Here is a 27,187-nt window from a genome sequence, read left to right as displayed (position 1 = left end):
TTATATATTATATATTAATATCTATATATATATTTATATATATATACTATATACCTATATATATATATATAACTATAATTTTTTTTTGCAGCTTTATTTTCCAAATTACAGGTAATCAGTTTTAGGACTGTATTTAGGCCATAACAACACTGGTGGAATGAGGTTGTGGTCACATTTACCACGCCACGTTGTGGACGAGGCAGGCAATAGCTGTGTTTTCTGTCCCAAATATGAAACACAAAACGAGTGTTTTATTGTGAATATAACTTCCAGTAAACGCGGTGCAGATAGTGTGATGCTGGAGGCCCCTGAAGGGTGTGCTGTGTCTGGGGCCGGGTCCGCCTGGTGCTAGTATGGGACAAGCAGGGAAGTCTGGTTGCCAGCTAGCAACGGCTGGTCGAATGTTCCACCATCAACAACATCCCGAGGCCCTCCCTATGAAACAGAGACAGGGACCCCGAGGACATTCCTCGCTGGACAGGGACTCACATCCAGCTGTAACCCGCCCCTCCTGACATCCTCTGTGTTCATCATCTCACAAACCCACACACAAGCAGGAAAAAGGCGTGTTGTGTTTGTTGAGCTTTCTATTCTGTCGTGGTGTATCTGGGCCCATTTGTACAGGACATTTGTATATATTGTATTCTGTTAGCTGCAGTAAGACTGATTTACCAGTTATGCCCATATGTTTCAGAACCAATTAAAATTCTCACTGATACTTGGGTCTCATGCTATGTGATATATATATATTATATATAAATATATATATATATTCATATATATAGATAATATATATTTTGTTTTTTTTTACACTTTTTCAACAAGCCTCCTGCATGATAGTAACCACAATAACCACATTAGAACCAGAACTGCCAAACACAAATAAAAAACCAAAATGAAATACATGGTGCGAAATCTTAAAACCACCTCATCGTCGTATAGTGTGTGGACAAAGAAATAACTAAGGGAAAACAAATAAATAAACTGCAAGTTTGTACAAAAATAAATAAGGTAACATAGAGAGTTACAAAGAAAATAAAAGGGATTACTATAATTAAAATACAATACAAAAATAAAATTCCAAATATTTTTTTTTTTTTTTTTTTTTTTTTTTTTTTTTTTTGTACTTTATTATTTTTTGTTTTTTTAAAATTTTTTTTTTTTTTTTTTAATACACATACTAACTACATACCTATAGAAGAAGGATGACTCAAACAAAGGGACTAAATTTTTGTGCAAATGTTTTTATATAACATTTATATATTTAATAACTCATTGTTGTTTGTAGATCTGTTTTTTTTTTATCACCCTTCAAACAACCAAAAGGATTTATGTGTTTGTTTTTTGTGTTTTTTATTTTTTTTCTGTTTTGGTTTTCTTGTTGTAGTTTTTGTACAAAAAAAAAAAAAAATGTTTTTTTTTATCATTTTTTTTTTTTTTTTTTTTTTTTTTTACACAAAAAAATTGAACCTGTTCTGTTCAGCATTGAAAACACTACACTATTGTTCAATTACAATAATGCAAAATGCTCCACGAGTTCACTGCCATGGCCTGTAACAATATAACATGCCAGTTTCAAGGGCTATGTTTAAAACATCTTGAACAGCATCATATATTATTAATCGATGACAGGGTTTTGTGTCTGTCTTTTTTTTTCAGTTTTTTGTTTTTTTGTTGTTTTTTTTTTGTGTTTTTTTAAGAACCCAACAGAGTTTTTTTTTTTTCATGAAGTTTTTTTTTTTTTTTTTTTACATTTTGTTTTGTTTTTTTTGTTTTTGTTTTTAAAAAAAAAAAGTTTTGTTTTTTTTTTTTTGTTGGTTTTTTTTTTTTGTTCTTTGTTTTTTTTTTTTTTTTTTTTTTTTTTTTTTTTTTTTTTTTTTTTTTTTTTTTTTTTTTTTGGGGAGTTTTTTTTTTTTTTTTTTTATTTTATTTTTTCTATTTTTTTTTTTTTTTTTTTTTTTTGTGTGTTTTTTTTTGTTTGTTGCGTTTTTTTGTTTGCAGATGGTTTTTTTGTTTTTTTCGTTTGTTTTTTTTTGTGTGTTTTTGTTCGTTTTTTTTTTTTTTTTTTTTTTTTGTTTTTTTACTGTTTTTTGGTTTTTTTTCGTTGTTTTGTGTGTGTCGTGTCGTGCGTGTGTGTGTGTGGTGTGTGTGTGTGTGTGTGTTGTGGTGTGGTGACTCAGAGCCTAGTCTGACTCCGAACCAGAGAAAAATGACCCTCACTAAAAACCATTTGACACACCGGCCCACATGAAGCACTAATTGAAATATTTCTTGAACTTACCCAATCCTTGATGTTACGCTGGTTGCGGAATGGATTATTCCCGAACATGCACGACCTTTGCGTTTACAAGTCTTGGAAATGTCTCAACTACTGCAGCTCGTTGTTCATTTCAGAGTTTAATTTGTTAATCCGTCAGCCCTGTGTCCCAATCTAAAGTCGTTTCTGGGCTGATTACTGTCCAGCAGGATTCACTGGTGATGTCATTAACATCGCATGAGGATCAACACACGTTCCAAAAACCCTACATATCAATTTCAGGTTTTGTTATAGTTCTTACAGCTCTGACCATAGTGAGGACTAGGAGGGAAAAACAGCTCAATTTCTTCAGATGGGCCTCCAACTGAGCAAAAACTCAATTCAAACAGGTGCCGATGCTGAATCTTACCTGAGCGCGAGACGAGCACCATTCTGTTGCTCGTGGATGTGTCATCAATGAGATCTATATCTTAAAATCTACACTCTTCAAGTAATCAGATCTCAGTGAGATGAGATGTAAACTGATCACAACAATAATGACAGGGATTGAGCGCTGAAGAAATAACAGGCTCTCTCAGAAGCTGTGAGATGTTTCTGGAGGATGGTGAAGATTCATTCCTCCGCTGAGGAACAGTGAAAGATAAAGCGTCTGGAAACAACCGCGCATCCCAAGATCCTGATGATCACAGATTTGCAGACTCTCAAAACCAACATGATTGATGGAGAATCAAGTACAGCTGAGCTCGCTTCAGTCAAGTAGAGGTTACTGGAGCTATTACTGCACGTTATTCGAACCTTTACTGGATTCAAAACACTCCAAGATCCGACAACAGAAGTCAGAAGCTGAAGCGGATTACACTAAAAAGAGGCTCTGACTGGATTAAAAACAATCTATAACTCATCAACTCAGAGGAAAAGAACGAACATGGGGGGAGATGAATGTGCACACAGGCTTAACATCCACGAGTTGAAGTTTTGACAGTGTAGAGGACATTTGTAGTATCAAATCTGAATCAGTCGGCTATTATAGGATTTAAAGCTAGTCTTGCACAGTAAGACTTTCGCGTTGTAAAGTCTTGTCCACATTGCTTGCGAATAGGGGTAAGGAAAAACAAGGGACACAACCCTTTCTGAACTAAAATGGACCAGACACAATTTCGTCTCTGTTTAGCATTCATTTCCTTGACATAGCTTCCATACCTTCAACAACCAAATGGCTAGTGTTTTTATGAGTTTACTACAACCTGAGTCACATACCCAAAATCTTGACTTTTGGACACCATCCCGACGTTCACCCTTTCAATGCCAAAGCTGCCTGTTCCTCTTTTCTGGACACTATATGAACCAACGAGGTTGTCAGTTACTGTGAGGTTTGTATATTTTATATTGGATGTCAGTTGCTCGCAACTAGGACTTGCAAGCGATGTTTATGTTCTTCAGACGGTCAGAAATCTGGAAAATTATCATTGAGAATAAGTGGGCAAGGAGGTGAAAATAAGTCTATCGTATTTTATGCCCTCATCATATACAAACAACTCGCGTCTCAGGACTTGCCAGCGAGATGTTTATGAAGGTTTTTGTTTACCATTGGCTGCGTCGCGGAAACCTGGTCCATCGAACAGAGTGGCTGTAAAGATCACATCATATGGAGCGGAGTAAGCCTTTAGTTAACTCTTCAGATGAAGTGTTTTTTGGAACGGTTGGGTGTTTGCGACGTTAACCGATTTGGGGACCTGCTGGAACGTTTTCCACCGAGGGGGCATGGTGCTTCTGATTAAGCGTGGGATGGCGATGTCTAACCACACGCTACCACTGGGCAAAACTGACTCAAACTGTGACTTCTTGGACAACCAGGGGTTTAATCTGCCATGGTAAACATACAACATGCTAAGAGGATGTCTGTTCGGACTATACACGGAATACAGATCCTTGAATTACATCAGATTTATAGTTAAGGTCAAAACCACAGAATTCACAATGACTAAATACAAACACATACAGTTAATTTAAGGGCTAGATTTTCAGATAAATCGTAGAAATAACATTTTATAAAGGGAAAATTGACGTTTGGACATTGAATGATCATGTCACGCGTCCTGAGAGTGTACAAAAAAGCCAGTACAACCCCCTGCACTGTTCTCTCTGTCAAATTGAACCCAGGAGCGTCTAATTTGCCGACAAGAACTCTAAACCTACACCGTGCTTTGCCCTTCTGCTGAGGTAATTTACCCGGGACATCCGTTAACATTATCTCATGTGGCCTCTCGGGCCCGCTACTAGAAACGCCCTTCGCCTTTCCTTGATTAAAGTGGCAGAACCGAAGAACAAAACCACAAGAGGTGAAGTGGGGCCATGCACTTTTGTTAACTCTGGCTTTCATGCCGTCATCTTTCTTTCTGCACACTGAAAGCTTTCTTCACATTGGAGTTTTGAAGCAGCTGAATACAAGGTTCCTGTATATGAAAAGTGGACGCTGATAATCACGCGTGACTCTAATTAGAATGCCGGGCTCAGGGACGCCTCCTTAATTACTTTATAGAGGAATCCAAGCCCCTTTCACTTCGAAAACGTCTAAAATCATTACTGCCCAAAAAATGATCGTAGACAGGAGAGGGGATTCATACACCCGTAGTCCTCTGATGTGTCCCAAATGTTTCGTTGGTTTACCCAAAGCCGCTGAAATTTCCAGCATACGGAGAGAGATGGAGTCTGGTTCCTGTGACCCACGGCCTCTGGCCGGAAACCCTGCAGCCTGACAGTAGTACCCCGCTGTATGGACCAAGACCGAAATTAACCGGTCCGGTGGCATCACCTAACACCTACCTACTCTATGGAAAAACCAGCATCTTTTCTGTTCTGACGGGGCATTTTCAAAGTGAAGTTCGGTAGGATTTGTGGAAATGTGGGAAAGCGGATATGACACTCTCTTTCTGCTGAGTGTGGGAGATACCTGTTAGCCAACAAAGTTTATAAATAATAATGCTATATTGTAGACACCAATTAAAATATCTGAGACTACCTGTGGTAGAGTTAGAGTTGTGAAAATACTTGTTGCCACAAGTTGAATACACAAGTTGCTAAAAAGGGTTATTATAGTTTGACCAAAATTAAACCTTAGATTTATTTTTTCATTGCTTGCAAATAAAATTAAAGGTTAACTGCAATAAAGTAAAATTTTAAAACAAAAAAAAACTTTATTTCAGCTAGGTGCCAAGGCAACAATTCTCATGTTTGGTTGGACATTATGGATTAAAAAACTCTTAAAACAGAAAATAACATAGAAAATAAAAGCTTACCGGGGACTATATGGACACACACACACACATGTGTAAAATATACAGTATGTGCATGCATTTTCTTTCAGTGTACAATGTAAATGTAAACATACACTGCCTCATTAATTTGCACAAATAAAGCTTAAGTAAAACATTTTAATATTCCTCCGGAAAAGTAACATTGTGCCACACTCAGTGTCAGAGAGACCGGACAGAGATGTGGATCACGAGAAACCAGTCTTTAATGAAATCACAAAACCAAGGGGCGTAATCCCCAGTAGGAATGGATGAATAAACACAACAACACACCTGATGTTTGTAGACCCGACAAACAGACAGCCAGTACAGACTGGAGGACCTTTAATACCATGGGAGGTATGCAGGGTTAAATTAACAAGACCACACCTAGGTGAAATGGAAATACACAACAAGCACGGAAGAAGCAACTGGGTAACCGGAGCACAATGGGGAGGAGGCAAACAACAAAACAGGTCCATGTATCATGACACAGTGTTTGAACCAAACAAGAAAACATTTAAAATATTGTAATGTGAGTATGAAGTGTGTACCTGGTCCTTACTCCGTTTTTATGACTTTCTATACATGAAAATGACACAATGTTATATTCATAAGGACGCTTATTTTGTTCGATTTATTAACCTGGGGACACGACTTCACAGGTACCACAAAATATATAAAGAAAAAACAACATTCAAGGTTTTATTACACAACTATACATTTACGTGGTGTTTTAAACACAGCAAGAATTTGGAAACAAGCTGAACAGAAGCTGATTCATAAGTGTTTAGTTGATATGTTTGGAAAAAAAGCCTCATACATTCAAATTATTCAAGTTATTATTTACCCATGTGTTAATGAACACATATGGAACACCCTAGCATGCCTGGTTCATATGCTTTCAGAGAAACACATCACATTTCTAATAACACTGCATCCCCCAAGAACCTGTGTCCACAGCATACATGTAAAAAAGTGCATGATTTATGTTTTTTATTCAGTTTCCAGTATTTGCAAAAGCAAATTGTTTAATTTTTTAAGGCAAGATTACCACAATGTGAAGTCTACTAATGGAGCACTGCTTGCACATTGCATATTGAAACTTGACTCTTGATTCTTTTTCCAGTGATCCAGTTGTTGTTCTTCTCTCATTTTCTCGATGTGATGTTAATTGGCTTTCAGGAGCTTTGGTAGCGAACGCTCCCCACATTAAAATGAAGAAGTGCAGCACCAAGATGGCCTCTACACTCAAGATTTTCCTAATCGACTTTTATAATCTACAAAGCGGTCAGATGGAGGAAATATTGCAGGTCCTGAAGCCCTAGCGCCTCATGATTTTCACTTTAATGGTAAGATATTGATGGGTCCAGCATTTAGTAATATTGGTGGGAGTGGCATATTGCTTCTATTTTTGTGTCCATTGATTGATTCGGTCTAAGGGAGGACTAACTCCCAATCTTTGATGAATTTGAATACACCCATTCATCTTCAGGTGTTCTTGCCTCTCCTGCGCCTAGCAGGATGAATGACCAATAGATGGTGATCTTGAATCGCACGGCGACCTTTTTGATTTAGTTTTTTAATTGATATATCTGCTCTTACAGGGGTCGGCTGCATGCATGACAATTGACTGTGCTCTCAACATCTGTTTTTCTGCTTTTTTTTATAAGAGGGATACTTCTGATGGACTTAGAGGTTTGTCGGAATTTGCCAGACTATGTGTTTTTATTCATTGGACATTTTTATTTCTTTAAATAAACTGGACAGCAGTTATGCAGAGTACTTGAAATATTGGTGGATAACATGGGCGCGGGAAGTATTTATATTGCTCGCTTGATTTCAGTATTGTCTCAAGACCATCAGAAAGAGCTTTCATTGTCCAAGTATGAAACTCTTGTGCATACAAGGAATTTGTTTTAGTGACATTAAGCCTTCCAGTTCCCAGAGACAACAACAAACACACAGACCAAAAAAAAAAAAAATATTGCAACCATAAATCGGAACCATACAATACAAATTGTACCCATGAACAGTGTTGCTTAGAGATGATAAGGGAATAATAGAATAAGAGTCAAGGTGCAGGGAGGTACTAGGATGGACGAGGTCCCGGGTAAACAAATAAATATAAGGATATTGCACATTTTTATTGCAAAACGTGGGTGAACATTAAACTGTTCATGAGGTAGATTGCTGGGGGACGAAAACTGTTCTTGTGACTGACCGGTCTGCGTATTTGTCGGCTCTGAAGCACCGCCCAGATGGCAAAAGTTCACAAAAGGGCGGGTACTTGGGATGTAAGGGATCCAGAGTGGTGGTTCTGAGACCTCTTACTCACCTATGGACTGTATACAAGTTCTTGAAGGGTGGACAGCGGGGCAAGTAACAATCATTCTTATCAGCAGTCCGAACCCTCTCTCTGTAGTCTTCTGATGTCGGATTTTGTAGCTGAACCAAACCAGACAGTTTTTGAATGTGCACAGGTCCAGACTCAATGAGGAGAAAAGTAGACAATGTCTTCAGCAGATACTGTGGCAGGTTAAAACTTACTAGGCTGGCGAAAGGAAGTAAAACTTTTGGTTGGCCAATTCGCAACAAAGGTCAATGTGATTGTCACACTTCAGGTTCCTGAGCGATGGTGGTTACAGGAATCTGAATGACCTACACTGCAGGCCACAGTGCTGTCTATGATGAAAAGAAAGTGAAAGGTCGTGGACTATGCCAAGTATGGTAACCCATACTAAGACAGTGGTCTGCTCTGCATTAAACCATCCAAGTGCACACACCACAGGCATGAGGAAAATGAAACAAACCGTGAACACACCACTCGGCAGCAGAAGTGGGCAGCTATATATCCAGCTTTTTTTTCACCCCGGGGAGTGGGGAGACGAGCCGGGGGGGTTTCTCCTGAAGCTCCCATGATCATGATCCAACTGTTTTGAGAGTGTTCAATCCAGGTTGGTAAACGGACTGGAACAAGACAGCCAGCTGCTCAACCTCATTGTCTGTAAGCGAGGAACTTAACACTCCTGGATGAGACCGATGACCTGTAGTTGTCATCTGCAAAATTCGGGAGCTTGACAGAAACGGTCTTTTAGAGGTTGCAGTCATTGGTGGTAAAGCGAGCAAGAGCAGTGGGGATGAGAAAACATCCATTCGGGGCACCCGTGTTGGGTGGAGCGCAGTTGTTTGTAAGCAGATCACCAGCCATGAATTTTCCCACAGTGCGGCCTTCAATAGATGATTGTGACCTGTCTGTCAGCCAAGCTGGTGATCCACTGACCGATAGAAGATAGGGGAACGAGCACTGCAATTCTGTTGCAGTATGGTCTGGAGGACTTTTGGGATGAGGATGTTGAAAGCCGAACGTCAAAGTACCACAACAGGAATTCTCACAAGTCCTGTTTTGTCCAGATGTCTGCAGGGATGAAGTGCCTCATCCATGGGACCTGTTTGATCGGTAAGCCAAACTGCCTGGTGGGTCCAGTAAGGGTCCACGTGATGTACTTCAGGATAATCCCAAGAAACCAGTTTTTTTCAAAACGACTTCCATGACGGACAGAAGTATAGAGGCCACAGGGTCTATAGTTGTTAAGTCCTGTAATTTGGGATGGCTGATGGTGGTGAAGCAGGAAGGCACCTTACACTTTTGCACTTTCGGGAGGCATCCTCTTTGGTCTGACGAAGATGACTGAGTTTTGCTGTCCACCAATGGGTTATCATTATTGAATGTTAAATAAGTACTGTTAGGAAGGCATATATCATCACAGAAACGAATATAGGATGTTACGGCCTCTGTGAGCTCGTCTAGGATCGGTCCGAGGGAGCAGCTTCAAAAACACTCCAAAATCAGCTGGTGAGTCGAAGCAGGCTTTTAACGCCCACCTCTGTTTTCATTGCAGTCCCACTCTTTACAGTCTTTACTACAAGGTTTAGAAGAATTTAAGTTCTCGGCCTGTAGGTTGCTAATAAGATGAACCAGACCAGTGATCAGACAGACCAAAGCTGCTCGGGGAAAAGAGGTGATATGCATTCCTTTATTGGTGGTCTGTAACAGTGATTAATATATTACTGGCTCTGGTGGGGACATGTGATGTGCTGTCTCGATTTTGGCCGCTCATGGATTTATTAAAGTCCCAAGGAATGATTTAAAACAGAGTCAGGGTGTTTGTGTTTCTGTTCTATGTGAGCTGATCCAGCGAGTTTCGGGTTAAACCAGGATCACGTTGTTGGCTTGTGGAAGGATAAAAACACTCAACCGGAATAGAACGAGTGAGTGAAACTCCCGCGGCGACTAGATAGAACGGGTTGGCCGTCTAAGTGAAGCAGTGTTTCCAGATCTGAATAGCACAGTTTCTGTTAGACACAGGTCACCTTCTTAGACCCCCACCACCTTTCATTGATGTACCCAAAAACATGTCTCAGCCACAACGGAGCAATGTACCCGTTGATTCTTTTCACGATCTGCTCCTACACAGTTTAAAGCGGGGCAGGCATGGAGCGCAACGTCTGGAATGGGGTCATTCCAGCCCAGGTTTCTGTGAAACAAAGAGGTGTCAGCAGAGGGTGAAATCTTTAGTTGTCTGAGGGGAGAAAGGACGTTGTCGTTTTTGTTGCGGTTTAGAGAGCAGAGATGGGCCAGATGAGACCCTAGGCAAGGTCCGTACTAAACAGGACGAAAGACTAAAAAGAAGCCAGAGACGCTAGAGTATGACGATCGCTACCGGCTACTCTTTCCACGTCCTGCGGCTGAGTCATGAAGCATTTGCTCAGCACGCCGCTGATCAGCCACCAAAAGCGATCAGTAAAACGTAGACCGCAATAATTGAAAGCCGGTTAAAAGGAGTTTGTGGTGTGTTCTGCCGAATTTTTTCAGCAGTTCATGCCCAGGTTGATGAAACTGGATCAGCTTTGATAAACAAAAACAACAGGAAAAATTAAATAAAACAGTAAAAACACTGAGAGCAAAGCAATGAAGCAGCAGTGTGCTGAGCAATCGAGAGCTATCAACAAATGTTTCAATGAAGTCATATGTTATACCTGAATGCCATCTGTATGTACTAAACTATTGAACAGATACCATGATAACAAACTCACTGCAATCCAACAACTGTTCATTTTTAAAACTTCATAATACAAAGGATTGGAAATCTACTCTTTAAATGTTATGTGCGTTTAGTGGTGCCGCTTGTTTTTTTTTTTTTTTTTTTGCTGCAAAATGGTAAAACCTATACCAATCATCAGCTCTGTATGTGAACGGTATACAGTATAAGTATGTCCAAACTTAATTAACCCTGAATACAGTACACTGATGTTAAACGCACAAAATACTGCATCTACCAGAATATCAAAATCTCAGATGCCTGATAGAATGTAAATCTCCAAATGTGAACCTATAGTTGATGTTGAACTATAATATTGATTAATGCGACATATTAGGAATGAAAATATTAAGATATCCTTCCTTTTTCTTGTTGCAGTGTTTTTATTACAACACTAAAAAAAAAACCCTTAAGTTTTTTCATTATTTAGGACCCTATAACGCATCAGCGTTAACACCTTCAGTTATTTTAACAAATAAATCAATAAATTAAGAAATATACATCGACATGAAATAAAATAAAATCATGAAAATATTCAGAATTTATTTTATTCTTTTATAATATTAGTTTTATTTCAGCACCCATTTCTCACTTTCAAAAGTTACAATAAAAATTAATAAAAACACTATATGAGGACCGTATTAAAAAACCCCTACTAGTTAAAAATCGCCCAACAAAAGTACTAAAACTTTAATAAAATGCAATTGAAAATACCATTAATGAAAAAAAAAACAATCAACATCTGAATACTGAACGGATAATATCTTTCGATACAAAAAATACTGAATGATAACTTAAATCAAAGCCGCTGCAAGCAAAGCAGGCAGCGCCTGAGAGAGAAAAAGACCCCATGGAGATTCTCCAGGACTCCCAGCAGCATTAGAACACAAACGCCAGGGGGTGAGGTATTTTTTAATTATGTTCTGGATAAGAGGAGAGTGGCACAAAATAATGTGCGAGTTTAGAGCGGTCAGCATGATTTTGGAATTAAACAAGTTAGTTTGGCACGATTTACCTGTGGGAGGTTCCGAATCATAACAGCTCTTATGTCAGGGCAGGTCAAAGAGGGCGGTTTTTTCTCTGTGTCCGACAGCGCAGCGAGTGAAGAGAGCGATAAGGTTGCGCGTGATTTAGGAACTATAGGCTCGACAGCTATATCAATACAGTTATCAAACGTAACATGAAAAGATGCCATTACCAGGCCGATTTGATTTAGAGGGGGTTAGCGAGGATGGAGAACATAAACGGTCAGGCCATTGAATTTTCTTACATATTAGATGGATACAACCACACGAGGGATCGCCGATACTATATAAGCCTCAAGCCAAACCCCTTCTCAAATTCTAGGACTAGAGTGAGTGGGTGGTGATTTTAATAGGACGTTGAAAGGAAAGAATGGAGGCAGTGTGCAGACAGCTAACGGCGGCTGTGAACAGGGGTGCCTCTCTTAGAAACAGAGCCTGTAGCGGTTTCTATGGCACCGTGGTGTTGAACTGCGGACTATGTGTGAGTACTCAGGGCAATTCTAACACACAGTTACGATGCAGGAAAACACAAAACATACAGGAATCACCAGAAATAAGTGACTCTGAATCTGCAAAAGCATACCAGTGTATGTATATTCACGTTGTAGTTTCCAGCTGAAATTAACTAACGAGAAAGGGGCAAGCAAACTGCACAACAAAGGTGTTGCTACTCAGACAAAAAGACACAAGGCACAGATTATTGATGCACTTGTATAAGGACAAACATTTTGCTTGAGACAGACTGGCACCGGAAAGATTCAAAAGAAGCATGAAGTTGAAGATTAGAATAGGTAGCATGTTATTAGTCATTGACTATAAAAAAAAGTGAGCGCACACACATACATGTCATAACTTTCTTAAGCGATAGAAGAAACGGACAGTGAGAAGCCAATCAAGATATACGAGGCCGTGTGATCTGGGTGTGTAGTGCTGCCCCACATCGTAGTAGATCTCGTTTGGAGCCTTAGTCTGCACTGTAGTGAATTAGTGTTGGGAGCGCAAAAAGTAGTATGTTGCAGTAGAGTGATTGATTTGGAGCCAGAGTCTGTGCAGTAGTGATTCGTTTGGAGCCAGAGTCTGTGCTGTAGTGATTCGTTTGGAGCCAGAGTCTGTGCTAGTAGTGATTCGTTGGGAGCCAGAGTCTGCCCAGTGTTGATTCGTTTGGAGCCAGAGTCTGTGCAGTAGTGATTAGTTTGGAGCCAGAGTCTGTGCAGTAGTGATTAGTTTGGAGCCAGAGTCTGTGCAGTAGTGATTCGTTTGGAGCCAGAGTCTTTACATTATGAATTGGTGATTTGTTTGAAGCTTGAGTCTGCACAGTGGTGATTCAGCCAGAGTCCAGAGTGTGCGGGAGTAGTGATCATTTTGGAACCCGAGTCTGCGGAGTAGTAGAGTGATTCATTTGGAACCCGAGTCTGCGGAGTAGTGATTCATTTGGAACCCGAGTCTGTGTAGTAGTGATTAGTTTGGAGCCAGAGTCTGCACATTAGTGACTAGTTTGGAGCCAGAGTCTGCGCATTAATGATTAGTTTGGAGCCAGAGTTTGCGCAGTAGTGATTCATTTGGAGCCAGAGTTTGCAGAGTAGTGAATAGTTTGGAGCCTGAGTCTGCACAGTAGTGTTTAGTTTGGAGCCTGAGTCTGCACAGTAGTGTTTAGTTTGGAGCCTGAGTCTGCGCAGTAGTGTTTAGTTTGGAGCCTGAGTCTGCACAGTAGTGATTAGTTTGGAACCAGAGTCTGCACCAGTAGTGTTTTCATTTTGGAGCCAGAGTCCTGCGCAGTAGTGTTTCATTTGGAGCCAGCGTCTGCGCAGTAGTGTAGTATTCGTTTGGAGCCAGAGTCTGTGCAGTAGTGATTCATAGTAGTGATTTGTATGGAAAAGCAATTGCACCTGTGAACCAAAGTGAGTCCCTCTAAAACGAGTCGTGATAAAAGAGCTCAAAAACTTGCATGCTTGCTTCAGAAAATGCATTTTTATCTCACATTTATCTCAATGTTAACACATACAGGCAGTTCAAATTGCAAGTCACTTTGGATGAATTGTCTGCCAAATGCATAAATGTAAAATTTCTGTAGGGGTTAAAAATTATGATCTATAGTGTGTCTTAGATGTGTTAACATCTGCTTTGGTTGATGCTAGCTGCTCTGCCACTGCAATATCTCAGTCTCCAGCACAGAGCCAAACTGTCAGCACCACCTTAGCCTTAATGCACATTTGAAGACAGAACGTTTAGCATAGCATCTCATAACATCTGAATCCATGAATCATAAACGTGATGATCTGTTTACAGCCTTCTGAGCATGCATAGTAATTCACAGAGAGAGAAGTGTTTGCATAACCCTGCGTATGGACAGTCAGATCACGCTGACAAGAGCATGCAGGTATTAGAAACGACGCTAGATGCCGGACCGGCCCAACCCGCCTGCCCCTCTTCATTACTCTGAGTGTTTCGGGCCTTTTCAAATCCCCGCTTTCAGGATTGAAATCTGAATTGGTTTGTCCACCTTCCCTCAGCGGCGGCATCCGCTGTCTGCACCTCTTCTGCTCGCTGCGGTTTGTCATGTAAATAACAAATGCACTCAGTGTGGTGATTTACCGTGGGCCGCTGGCCTCTGATGTATATTAATATTGCTGCACGTTTCACTGTACTAGACTCCATCATTCATTTGGATAAAAGAGGAGGAATTTAAAAACGGCCAATGCGGTACAATGGGGATACAGATTGCATCCATTTATTGTGCTGAGTGATGGAGCGGCTGCCCACTCTGTCCTTCACCTTACTAAGATACCGTACAGCTTCCCATAAAGCCTAAAAAAAGAGTCGCCCTTTGACCCTCACTCTCCCTTTGTCAGTGGGACACAAACTGAGCATTCGTACTCTAGATCACCTGAACAGATTTACTCACAAGAAAAATACACACTTATAAAAACATCATAGACCAGTTTAAATGTTTGATTATTGCAACAAAAACTAACTTAATCTTTGACTCCTAGCAAAAAGCACTGACACATATCCTGCAAAAGAACTGCCCACTTAAACTGTCTGACTGACATGTGAAGTGACTAATCATAGTGTTTGTTCATTTGGAGGCCAGAAATCTGAAATAATAAACAATACCACAAAGCAAGAGTTTTGTGAAGAATTTAAATAATGATATCATAATCTCTATGAATAGATGTATATATATAAAAAATTTATATACATAATCACCCTTATTGATCTTCAGTCACAATACAAAGTAACATAGCCAGCTACTGGCTTCATCAACATCATAAAACTTTAAGGACTTTTCATAGGACTTTTATGTGACATGTTTCTCATCAATGTCATGCATTTGATAGCCAGGGTTGCCACACTTTTCCAGTTGCTCCTGATTGCTAGATAATATTTTATTACAAAGAGCATCTAAAGTATTTCAGAGCTTAGAATATGTAGAATAATTCTACATTTTTAGGCCTGTAAATCACCATTTTAAGATTCCCTGCTTCTTCTAGGTTTTCCATGACATTGGGAACCCTGTATTTACCAATACATTTCCAACACAGAGTTATTCCCACTGGTTGTTTTGGCTGTAAAGCTCAATGTTCGCATGCTCTGCTCTGTGTTGCTGCAGGTCAGTGTGATTTATCATGCGACGGCTTTCGTCAGTTTTTCCGGATAAATATTTACTCTAGCGTCTCGCAGGAACAGGGTCGCTCGCTCTTGCTATATTCCAGTCAGGGATGAGATGGTGGGTTTGATTGTTTAAATGGTAATTAGTGTCTTGCTATTAATTTGTGTTTGTGCACGCTCAGACTATCGGCCCGATCCCTGAGAGACAGAGAGAGTTTGAGACCAGAGGCTGTCTGATTTCCAGTGTTACTGTGTGTCTGCCGTGGTGTCGCTGTACCCAGCTGCACTTCAGCCGTGTCTCTTTATCTCTTTAGCACTCACAGGCATTGTGTTGAAGCTAGCTGTGAAAGAAACTCATCAAACAGCCTCTCTGTTTGGGCTGGACAAACGCTCCACTTTACAGGCTCAAATTGGCTGTCAAGAGCAAATCTCACCGTCACCAACCCAACAATACACACTCACGCCAGCCGAGCGTCCTGTGCTCAGGTTACTATACAACAGACAAACCTCTGACTTATATGATTCTGCTGAAAAGAGCATGTTGCCCCTGTGTTGTGTTACAGGCAGAATGTCTGAGCTGCTCTTTTCCATGCAATACCAAACACCAGAAAAGACTAGAAAGCACCATTAAAGTATAGTAAAAGTGCATATAGAAAGTCATGTTTTCTTGTGAATCAATGACGTTTCTTGTCAGTGATTTAAAGCCTCGAGTGTCACAACATTTTCTGCTGAGGGGAAGATATGCAGTGAACTGAAATCATACAAACCATCTCATGACCTCAGAATGCTTGTAATATTGCACACAAGTCATAAGGGTGTTTTTACTGTACATGTACAACCTTTTCAAGGTGTTTTTTTTTTTTTTTTTTTTTTTTTTTGAGTGACAACTGCATTTTAAGCAGGAAAAATAACAACACTTCAGCATACTTTTAATAAGGTTACTTATTTTGGAAATAATATATTTAAAAATAAACTGAATGCAATGTTTTTGAATCACTTAATTGCCCTTTAATTACAATTAAATAAAATTGAATTACAATTTAAATTATATTAATGCAATAACAAAAGCATAATGTAATAACTGCACATACATAATATGCAATTAATAATGTGCATTACATTCTACACACACACACACACACACACATTAGCATTGTTTTTTATTTTTTATTTACTGGTTTAAAAAAAAATACTGATTGATTGAAAGATTGATTGATTGATTTAATTTTACAACATAGGCTATACTTTGCACACAGTGTTGGTACCATATACTGTTATTTAATTATAATAATAATAATAATAATTGCATCAATATGTATATATCTGTTGCATATCAGGTATGCTTAAACTATAGTTTAAGACTGAATTTTCAATGAAAAAAGAACCAATATTAAGAAATACAAATTGTTATTACATTATTAGCAAACATTATCACATTATGAACATTTTATTACATTAATAATGTGCAGTTATTACATTATGTTTTGTTTTTACATTATGAGTTTTATGTTATGTGCTTTTATGCTGCAACCAAATGTCCTTTGGGAAATGAATAAAGATGAACTGAACTGAGCTGAGCTGCTACAGATGCACTTTTAAGTAGGGCTTAAATACATCTTCATATGTGACCCTGGACCACAAAACCAGTCATAAGGGTCCATTTTTCAAAATTGAGGTTTTTATACATCATCTGAAAGCTGAATAAATAATCTCTCCATTGATGTGTGGTTTGTTAGGAGGACAACAAATGAATGAGATACAACTATTTGAAAATCTGGAATCTAAGGGTTCAAAAAAATCTAAATATTGAGGAAAATCACCTTTAAAGTTATCCAAATGAAGTTCTTAGCAATGCATATTAATCAGAAATTAATAATTTTTTATATATTTACGGTAGGAAAATTACAAAATATCTTCATGGAACATAATATTTACTTAATATCTTAATGATTTTTGGCATAAAAGAAAAAAATATAATTTTGATCCATACAATGTATTTTTGGCTATTGCTACAAATATACCTGTGCTACTTATGACTGCTTTTGTGCTGCAGAGTCACACGTGTAATTTCAGAATAACTGTATTTGAAATATAGTTAATGTGTACTAATGGATACTGACAAGCATTTATACTAAACTAAACTATCATTTCATTTAGAATGAACATGCTAGCTGGAACAAGCAATATTCAGTTGGTTTAAATGTATGCGATTTAAACAAATTGGATTTATTGATAATAATTATAAACATTTTTCATATTAAGTTAATAAGTTCATTTATGTTAAAACTGTAATCCAAATGCATGGAAATTTTGTATGTAATTCAAACGCATAAATAATAAATGTATAATGTGACTGTCACTCCTGAACAAGATGAGGATGGACGACTGTATTCAGCTACAGTGTAAACATGGACTGAATGATTTGATGTTTGCCGGCTACAGTTACAGTAATTTCAGTTCTGTTAAAAACAGCTCAACCTACTAACAAGGGCATGTAAAGCAGCACAGCGGGCTTTGGTTTCTATTTTTGGGTTGCAGTTAACTCTTTCTGACACCATGCTGCCCTTTGCCTCTGTGACTGCTGTTTTCCTGTTCTCTCATCCTCCAGTCTTTCCTCTTTCAATCTCCTCACCTCCGCTTTCCCTCCATCCTTCTTTTCATCCTTGCACAACACCCTCCCCGCGGTGACAGATCACCTACATCTAAAGTCCTGGTGTTCTCACCCGGCGGTCCGTCCTCCTCTCATTAATGCCCGCGCCAGTGTGAGGGCCATATGGCAGCGCAAGACAAATAACGCCAGCGCTCAGCCATTGCTTCTGCTGACAGAACTGCAGCCCACCGCAGTATTTTGCCCTCAGCCGCTTCACTCCACATACTCGCCTCTCCTCGCACGTCCTTCAAAAGCCCACCGCTGAGACGCCTGTTGCGCTGAGGCTTTAAACAAGATAGTTCACGTGTCAGGAGAGAAGATCTCGCCTGTTTTGAGGAGTGACACTCTTAAAAATATACTGTATCTATATATATCTATCTATATAATTATTATTATTTTTGCATAAATGATTGCTCAAAGAACCTTTGAAAACTTTTCATTCCACAAAAGGTTTTTTTAGTGGGAAAAGGTTCTTTAGATTATTTATTTATTTATTTATTTTTAAAGGGACAATGCACATTAATTAACATAAGTACTCAAGTCTATTATAAAAATGTGCCAGATTTTGCCATTCAGGCTTATTTTCATCTGCAGTCCCTGGCAAGCTGATGGTGAGAACCAAAGACCACAAATACATAGAAAACATATATTCTGGCAAACATAGTCACAAACCAAAAACATAAAAAAAAAATAATTACATAAAAAAACCCAAAGGAAGCAAGAAACCACTACTTCATATTATGAAACTCAACCTACTATATTCTTCACACCAAGAAAAAATGGTTCTTTTAAGAACTGTTCATTGAAAGGTTCTTTGGGGAACCAAAATTGGTTCTTCTATGGCATCTCTCTGAAAACCTCCTTGTGGAGCCTTATTATTAAGAGTGGAAGTGTGATGTATTTTTGCGAGCATAAAAGAATCAGGAAACCGGCCTGCAGTTTATCCGCGAAGCAGAAAACTTGCCAGGCCAAGATTAAACTGATCATACAGTAGATATCACTTGTGTGTCCAGAAATCTTCTCTGCCTGTCAATCATTTGCATTTGGATTTGCTAAAATCCACAGTTATTCTGGCTGAATTTCATGCCTTCAGTCAACAGATCAATCATGTATGTTGTGTGTAATAGACTACACTTCAGAGACTGATCATTGTGTTCGTGTGGATTTCTAGGCCCTGTTAACACAGCCTCAGAATCCGGTTGTCATTCCTGTATTTGTGTCATTAATTGTGTAAACAGAAGTTGTCACATCAAACACATGCCTGCTGTGTGTTGCAGGTTTTCATGTGGGGTTTTGGCAACTTACAGCGACGGAGATGTGAGCTGTGTGTCATCTGAAGGTTTAGATCCAGTCACTTTTCTCCACCAGAGCGGCTCAGTTTCGTGTTATGCATGCGACTCAAATGCTCCACTCTCCACCCAAATATAAAAGCTGCTGTCGTTTAATGATGAACTGATGGATGAACTCGCAGCTCGATTGGACTCTAGGTGTATCAGATAGTGATTTGACTGTAAGTTGCTGTGTGAACGGGACATTTCAACACTCACATCTGTAAGAAAATGCAGTTGTCAATCCCAAAAGCCGACAGTGTGAACAGACGTAGCCCTGTTGAAATGACTGAATTGCATCCAAAAATCACAACATGCGTGCACACATGAATTTGTTCATAACCTCATTCTAATTTGAATTAATTCGGTGTACTCTGCATGCTCGAGATAATTAACTTGTAGTAAAAACACCATGGCTTTCCACAATGCTTAATTCTGTTCAGTCTGGTATAAAAAGGTTGCATTAACAATTAATAATAATAATAATAAAAAAACACTTAAGCAAAACATGCTCAGGTCAAAGTGTCTGAATAATTTTTGGTCCCAAATTTTTATCAGTTTTACTGGTAGTCCACTGTATGAAGAATTTTGGGTATAATATGTCAGTTTACTTTAATTTTGCTATCCTCACTTAAATAAATTAACTATAGTGTCCTGCACCCACTAAAAATATCAAACATTATATCTGGTGAATAATTTTTGGCTTGATTGTATGTATGTATGATAAAAATTTATGAAAAAAAAAAAAAAAATCTTAACATGTTTACTAAGGCCATTTCTGTGTCCATGTGATTTCAGTTATCCCTGCTATTTCATAAAGTTTGATTACATTTAATATGTATTAATGTCTTAATGACTGTCTTAAAGGTGCACTATAAGTAGGTTTTTGGTCTATGTTAGAGCAGTTTTACACAAAGATTAAACAGTATTTTTATTAAGTCTGTGTAAAATGATGTCTGTTTATATGAGATGAAGACAGTCATTGACAGTCAGTGGTCTAGAGGAAATGCTGGTGGGGGCAGCAGAGAGCCTAATGCCAGACGATTAAGAGCCTTTAATGCATCATACATTAAAATATGTAATATTAAATGAAAAAAAAAAAAAAAAAACATAATTGCAACAGCATGAGGAATAAAATATTTGCTGCTGTTACATGAGTTCATTATTTGCTATAATTTCTCAGATTCAGATTGTGGACAATTGTTATGATACTGTTGCTGTTTTTTCCTTATGGACCTCGACACATTCATTGTGTGAAAAAGAGCATTTCAGACATTCACAGATGAATAATGACAGAATTTTTATTTTGGTGCAAACTGTTCTAAAGCTACCTCCTCTCAGTGTAACAGCACCGTCTATATATTTGGACCTCTGAGAACTTGCTGCTGTGACTACTCAGCCGAGCAGGATTGGGTCGTTTTTTCATTCGCCGTTCCTGCATCCCCTTATGACCGCTCGAGTGGATGCTGGTTTGCCAAACACACAAAGGCTAATCATTAAACAGTCATTTAGTCGTGCTCTTTTAAGTATATGAATCAGCCGCCTCATTACTGTCAATGTGTAATTAGCTGATTAATAAACAGGGGCCGGGCGGGCCGATGCGAAGCGCTCGTGAAGTAGTATTGTTTCTGGAGGACTGAACACAAGGGCCTATAAAGACATAAAGAAGCTCGCATTCATCCCAAATCATTACTTTACAAAACACGCCACTCGTCTCGGGGCTGTTGATGTGTGATGGTTTCTTTATGGCCAGCTCTTCTCTTAATCAGCTGCGGTCGGCAGGTGTAGTTAGCGGATGTACAATAGCACTAAAATTAGACAAACACACTCGCCTTTTTAATCACTGTCAAATTGTGAATTCCTAATGGCGTGCATTGCATTTAATACCGAGTTATTTTTCTCTGATTAATTTTAATGTAATGTCAAATCTGTTTTCTGAGCACGTTTTGACCTTTGGCTGCAATCTGAAGGCCGTTTCTCATGGTCATGTGCTGTTTTGAAATCCCTCAATGTGTAAACCCAAAACAGCAGGGTTTTGTTTTAAACACATCTTGTGGTTAGCCATCATTCCCTCCAGAAATATTAATCAATTATCCTGCCTTGCTCCCGGTGCAGGATCCGTATGGAGAGGAATTCATCTGGAAAGAGGCACAAGCAGATATAATAGGACTGAGCAAAAAGCCCCTGCGCTGAGTGCTGTGCTGTCTAATCCTGAGAGACAGCCTAGAGCCACAATGTCACTTTTAGTTCCCCCCTTAGTCCCTCAGTGCGGCGCTCATCTCAAAATGGCCGTGTAACGTGGATAAACTTCCAAAGTGATGGACAGAGACAGCGCACGCTGGAAGACTCCTGTATTTTTGTTCTGATGAGGATCTGAAAGTGTCTGTGAGGCTCGTCATTCTTATGTATGGAGGCTTTTACTCAGCTTTGCTTCCAGAGCTGGGTGGATTACTTACAAATTGTAATCCCTACTGATTTCAAATTGCATGATAAAAATTGTGGTTAGTAATGTAATCCATTACATTACACATTTCAGGTTATATAATCAGACTACTTTTAGATTACTTTTGAACTAAACTTGTTTATCACATGATTTTAAATAGGATGATCTTGCAGTGTATCCACCTGACTAATGACTGATTTATTGTATAATTAAAAATAAACCTCTCTACGTGTACTGAGTTAGACTAACTGAGACTTGTTATAGCAATTGCGTATCATTGCTCTTTTGTTGATTTTAATTGCTTCCATTGTCCTCATTTGTAAGCCGCTTTGGATAAAAGGGTCTTCTGAATGACTAAATGAAAATGTAAAATGTAATTTAATCTAATTGCAAGTACTTAATTTTTGGAATCAGATTACGTAATCAGTTTACTACCCAGCTTCTGCTCATGCTTCATGATTTCAACAGTCCCGAATCTGAAGTATTGAACTTGTGATTTCTCAGATCATGTGTGCGATGAAAGAGGGTGTGCTGTTATGTTACTAAGTGATTCAGATGCATAAAACAGACCAACCAAAAACAGGTGTAAAAATCCACATTAAAGGAGGCACCTGAGCCACATCTACAGACTAAATGAAGGCTGCTCTGTGCCTGCTCAAAATTCAGTGTAAAGGCCAGGGCTGCATAAAAGCTAGATTAAATTGTGCCTGATCTGAGCAACCTCAGTACAGTTTCATGTAATTGCTGAGTAAATGCATTTATGCTACATCTGAGAAGCTTTAAACAGTGTAAATTTGGCATGAGATGCGAAGGTGTAGAACTCTTTTCACTTGAGAGCAACTACCCAAAATACAATGCAGCAATCACATAGCAAGAATTTTATTAACCATCTAGAACACCCTAGGCAGTTATGAAGCAACAACCCTACACACCTCAGTGACAATTTAGCAACTACCTAGAACACACCTGCACCCTAGTGAAACTGTTATTTTGAGTCTGTTGTGTTACAGTTTTTATGATTTTATATTTCATAAAAAGACCTCTCATAAAAATGTGTTGTGAGTCAATCTCAGTGCCGCCTCCAGTAAAGCAGTGTCTGCTGTGATACGACATGACGTCACCATTCTCAAACTCCACTACGGCCTGCTCAGAAATCATTGAGGAATTCAGAAAATACAGTTTGAACTCAAACTACTTGGAAAATGTATAACTGAGCAAGCTTTGAATCATGTGTCTGCAGCCCATCCACAGATAAAAATGCTAATGCAATCAAGCCTGTTAATCACTCATCCGCCGTCCACTCCATTTTCTTAAGGAGGCTCTCCCTTAAAGTAACTGTTCACCTAGAAATTATCATTCTGTGTTTTATTCACTCTCATGTTGATGCTGTTATTTTTTTTCTGTGAAACACAAGGTAGAAACTTTATGCAGCTCTTTTCCACACAACTGTTCAGTTCAAAAACAAAGTATAACATTGTGCAAGTACTGTTTCATACTGCTGTTCATATGAATTCTTCTTATGTGTTCCTCAGAAACAAATTAAGTCACATGGGTTTGGAGTGATGTGAGGGGGCTCGTCCGGGATCAAATGATGAATTTTACGTTTTTTTTTTTAGGTGAACTATCCCATTTTAACAGTTCAATCTGACCTTTGACTTCAGGCACACAGGTAATTCAAATCAGTAACTATGATTTAAAGTTTAATGTGAGATTTTATTATCTGTGCCAATTAGAGGAATCGGTATGTAGTAGCACATTTTGTGGCATCAGAAATCCTGTCGACCTCACGCGGTTCTGTTGCTCTTTTAGCGTGAATATGAAATACGCTCATTAACACAACACAGCGTGTGTGTTTCTGTGGCCTCAAGCGGCTTCCCTTCTATGTTCAAATATTCACACATGAAAGTTGGCTTCAGTCAAATGCATAAAAGTGCTTTTTAATTGTCAATCATTTGTCTGGACCACCATGCAGTGTCACAAAAGACTGTTTACAACCCAGACTCATTGAAAAAAAAAAAAAAAAAAAAAAAAAAAAAATTAGCAATAATGCTATTACTCTTGAACTTTTTGGAACGCTTCAGAAGTAAAATGTCCAGTGAGTTGACTAAAAGCACGTTCATTTTTATCTGAAACAAATGAACGTGAATCTGGCAATGTTTTATTATGTTCGTTGTTGTACTATTTTGAAATGGAGTGTCCAGTGAGTGACATTAAAAGGTTAACGCTCACTAGTGTTTGAAAATAACTTTAGTTAACCACCCAGAACATGTCAGTAAGGACATAGCAACCAGTATATCATGACTTGCAATTCTGTACCGGGTGCGCTACTGAGCAAGTTTACCATGTCAGAAAATCCATACTTGTGGAGCTGTTTATGTGCCACAAATGTCAGTATGTTTTCGTTTACAAACCATGCACCAAGATAAATGTGTTTTAAGGTCATAAAATAGTTTTGTACTAGAAACTGCCTGAAAACATTTATTAATTGATAATCTGCCACTGTAATAGTAATTTACGTAAAAAGGAAGAAGTTTTCCTAAAATGTATGTAGAGGCGCATTTTTCCAATGAGTCCGTGTTGACTGCTAAGGTAAGGTGGTGGTCTTGAGTCTGATTTATGCTCTTACAGACAAACTAAAATCTTTTCTAGATACAACTGAACTTATCAGGTTTAGAAATGTAAGATGTAATCTTCATGTTATTTAAAATATATAAGAAATTTGGCTGACACTTTTATCCATAGTGATATTTTAGTCTTATTTTCATCCTTTTGAAGCTTGAAAGATGTTTGTCACAACCTTGAGGGTGAGTAAATTTGTCCATGAATTATTCCTTTAATTGACCACTAAATACATTTGAGTCATGTTAACATTGCAGCTTTCCACCGTGATGAGCAGCTGGCTTTTACACACTGACAGAGATGTTCAGCCACATCCACTTATACAATACCTTTCTGTAGCACATCAAAGAGATTTGTCCACTTGCTGTAATTAGTCGTTACCATGACAACTTTCTTCCACAGGAATAGCCCCTCCCAGCCATAAAGCCCTCGCCGTCCTCGATGGGCCGAAATGAATTTCCTCACTGGGGCAGGCGCCCAGTCAATCGTCCAGCTCCAGTAAAGGAATCCAGCGGCTGATGCTGCTCATATTTCAGCCTTGGTAAAGATTAGCTGTCAGCCCCAGAGGAGATGTATTGATCTGTTTTCCTTTTTTTCTGCCAAGCAATCACCTGACAAAAAGCAGCGAGGAGGGCTTCCGTTGAGTGATGCCCATTCCCGTCTCCACCTACTGTGGCTGGATATGGGGGGTTCCGGTGACCGCTAATGCCGGGGGGATAATTAAACCATAAACTTTACATGAACTGCACTCTGAGTCATGTATGTTTCATTCATTATGATGCTGAAAAGGGCCACATACAAACAAAAATCAATAAAAAAAGCATGTTCTTAATCAGGATCTTTCTCTTGTTTTCCTGTAAAAATATCAAAACATCTTAATTCTAGAGATCTTTTTTGTCTTCTAGTATTGGCATATTTTTACACTTTTTTTTGTCACAATTTTCATCTGTCAGTGGAACAAGACAATTTTGTTGTTTTCCTGTAAATGTTCTCATTTAGAAATTGGTATTTTCGAATGTGCTTAAATCAAATATAAATCAAATGCCCCATGAACTTGAAATTACTTTAATTAGTGTTAATTAATGAATGAATTAATGTTATTCTGAATAATTAATCGTTATTGTTCCATTTCTGCATATTGTTCTATTAAAAGTTTGCCTTTTATGAGAAGGAACTAAATGACTTATAAGATTATTTATGAGATTAATAAATACTGTTACAAATTCAGGACTCATTGTTAGTTATTGTTAGCTAATGGATTAACTTCAAATTTTGTCCTTGAAATATTTTAACACCAGAAGTTCTAATGACAGAGGAAGGGCCTCCAGGACCACTAGAGCAGAGCCCATAGGGCTAGAGATAGCTGAGACCATCAGATCTGGGAGCAGTGGGACCACCGATCTTGGGACTACCAAACTAGGGAGCACTGAGACCAACAGACTTGGGAACACCGAACTGGTCAGCTCTGGCACCACCAAACTTGAGACCACCAGACTGAGGAGCGCTGAGACCAACAGACTTGAGACCACCAGATTTAGGAGTGATTAGACCAATAGGCAAGGGACCATGAACTAGGGTGCACTGAGACCAACTAAAATTTGGACCACAGGACTTAGGACCACTAGGCCACTGAGACCACTAGAAAACTTTGAAACACCGGAAGTGGGAAGGAGATCTAACCAGTTGGGACCACCAGACCAGGGAGGGTTGAGACCAACAGACTTGTGACCACTGGGTTAGGGAGTGTTGGGATTGCTGGACTTCGAACCACGGGACCAGAGAGCACACTAGAGACTAGGGACCACAACAAAGGGCACACTGAGAACATCTAAAATTGGGACCACCAGACTTGGGACTACTATACCACTACATAGAAGCGCTAAAACCACTGGAATTGGGAAGGGGATATAACCAGTTGTACAGCCCACTCACAAAAGGTCCCTGGAGGATAATCAAGACTTTTTAAGACTTTCCATTTCCATTAATTGTTTAAGGCCTGTAAAACACAATTGAAAATATTTGCAGTGTTGGTCCCTCAATCTTAGAAAAAAAGATGCAAAGCTGTTACTGTGGCATTTTCCTTTCAAAAGGTACTAATATGTACTTATAAATTACTGATATGTACCATACAGGGTAAATAAGTTACAAAGATGTATCTTTTATCTTTTGTACCTTAGGGAATTGCCTTAGTGACAGCTTTGTTCTGGATATACTTCTTATCCAGCATTTGGACTGTAGCAGTGTCTGATTAATTGATTCAATCATTAAAGTGTTTTTGTGAGTTATTACAATGTTGTATTTTCATCTTAGAGTTTCTTTATGACCAAACTGAATCATTGTCTCTGTCAGTCTGTCCTTCTGTGTCTCTCATACACTGCTGTTTCCTCATAAATCATTTGATGCAGGTACTTGACTTTGGTTAATTGCATACTTACACTTATGTACGGTGGCTGAGAGATCTCAACGCGCTGCAACTTCAGAAAAACACATGCAAATAGAAAAAGCACCAGCAAAATCAAGAAAACATCATCAGTCTGACAGCAGTGCTGCAAATGCTCACACACAGAACAAATAAAGAATTTTATTTGTAGTGTGTTTCTTTTATTTGGTTGTGTTGTGAGCATTTGCAGCACGTTTATTGTCAATTGATGAAGTTGTTTTTCTTAATTTTGCAGGTGTTTTTTTTCTATTTGCAGTGCGTTTCGTTATTTGGTTGTGTTGTGAGCATTTGTAGCGCGTTGTCAAATTAATTTTGTTTTCTTAATCTGCAGGTGTTTTTTCTATTTGCATCATGTTTCTTTATTTGGTTGTGTTGTGAGCATTTGCAGTGCGTGTGTTGTTTTGTGATGAAGTTGTTTTCTTAA

This window comes from Cyprinus carpio, chromosome B17, assembly GCF_018340385.1.
Source record: "Cyprinus carpio isolate SPL01 chromosome B17, ASM1834038v1, whole genome shotgun sequence".
Taxonomy (NCBI): Eukaryota; Metazoa; Chordata; class Actinopteri; order Cypriniformes; family Cyprinidae; genus Cyprinus; species Cyprinus carpio.
The sequence above is the reverse complement of the archived record's forward strand: the minus strand, read 5'-3'. Positions refer to the sequence as shown.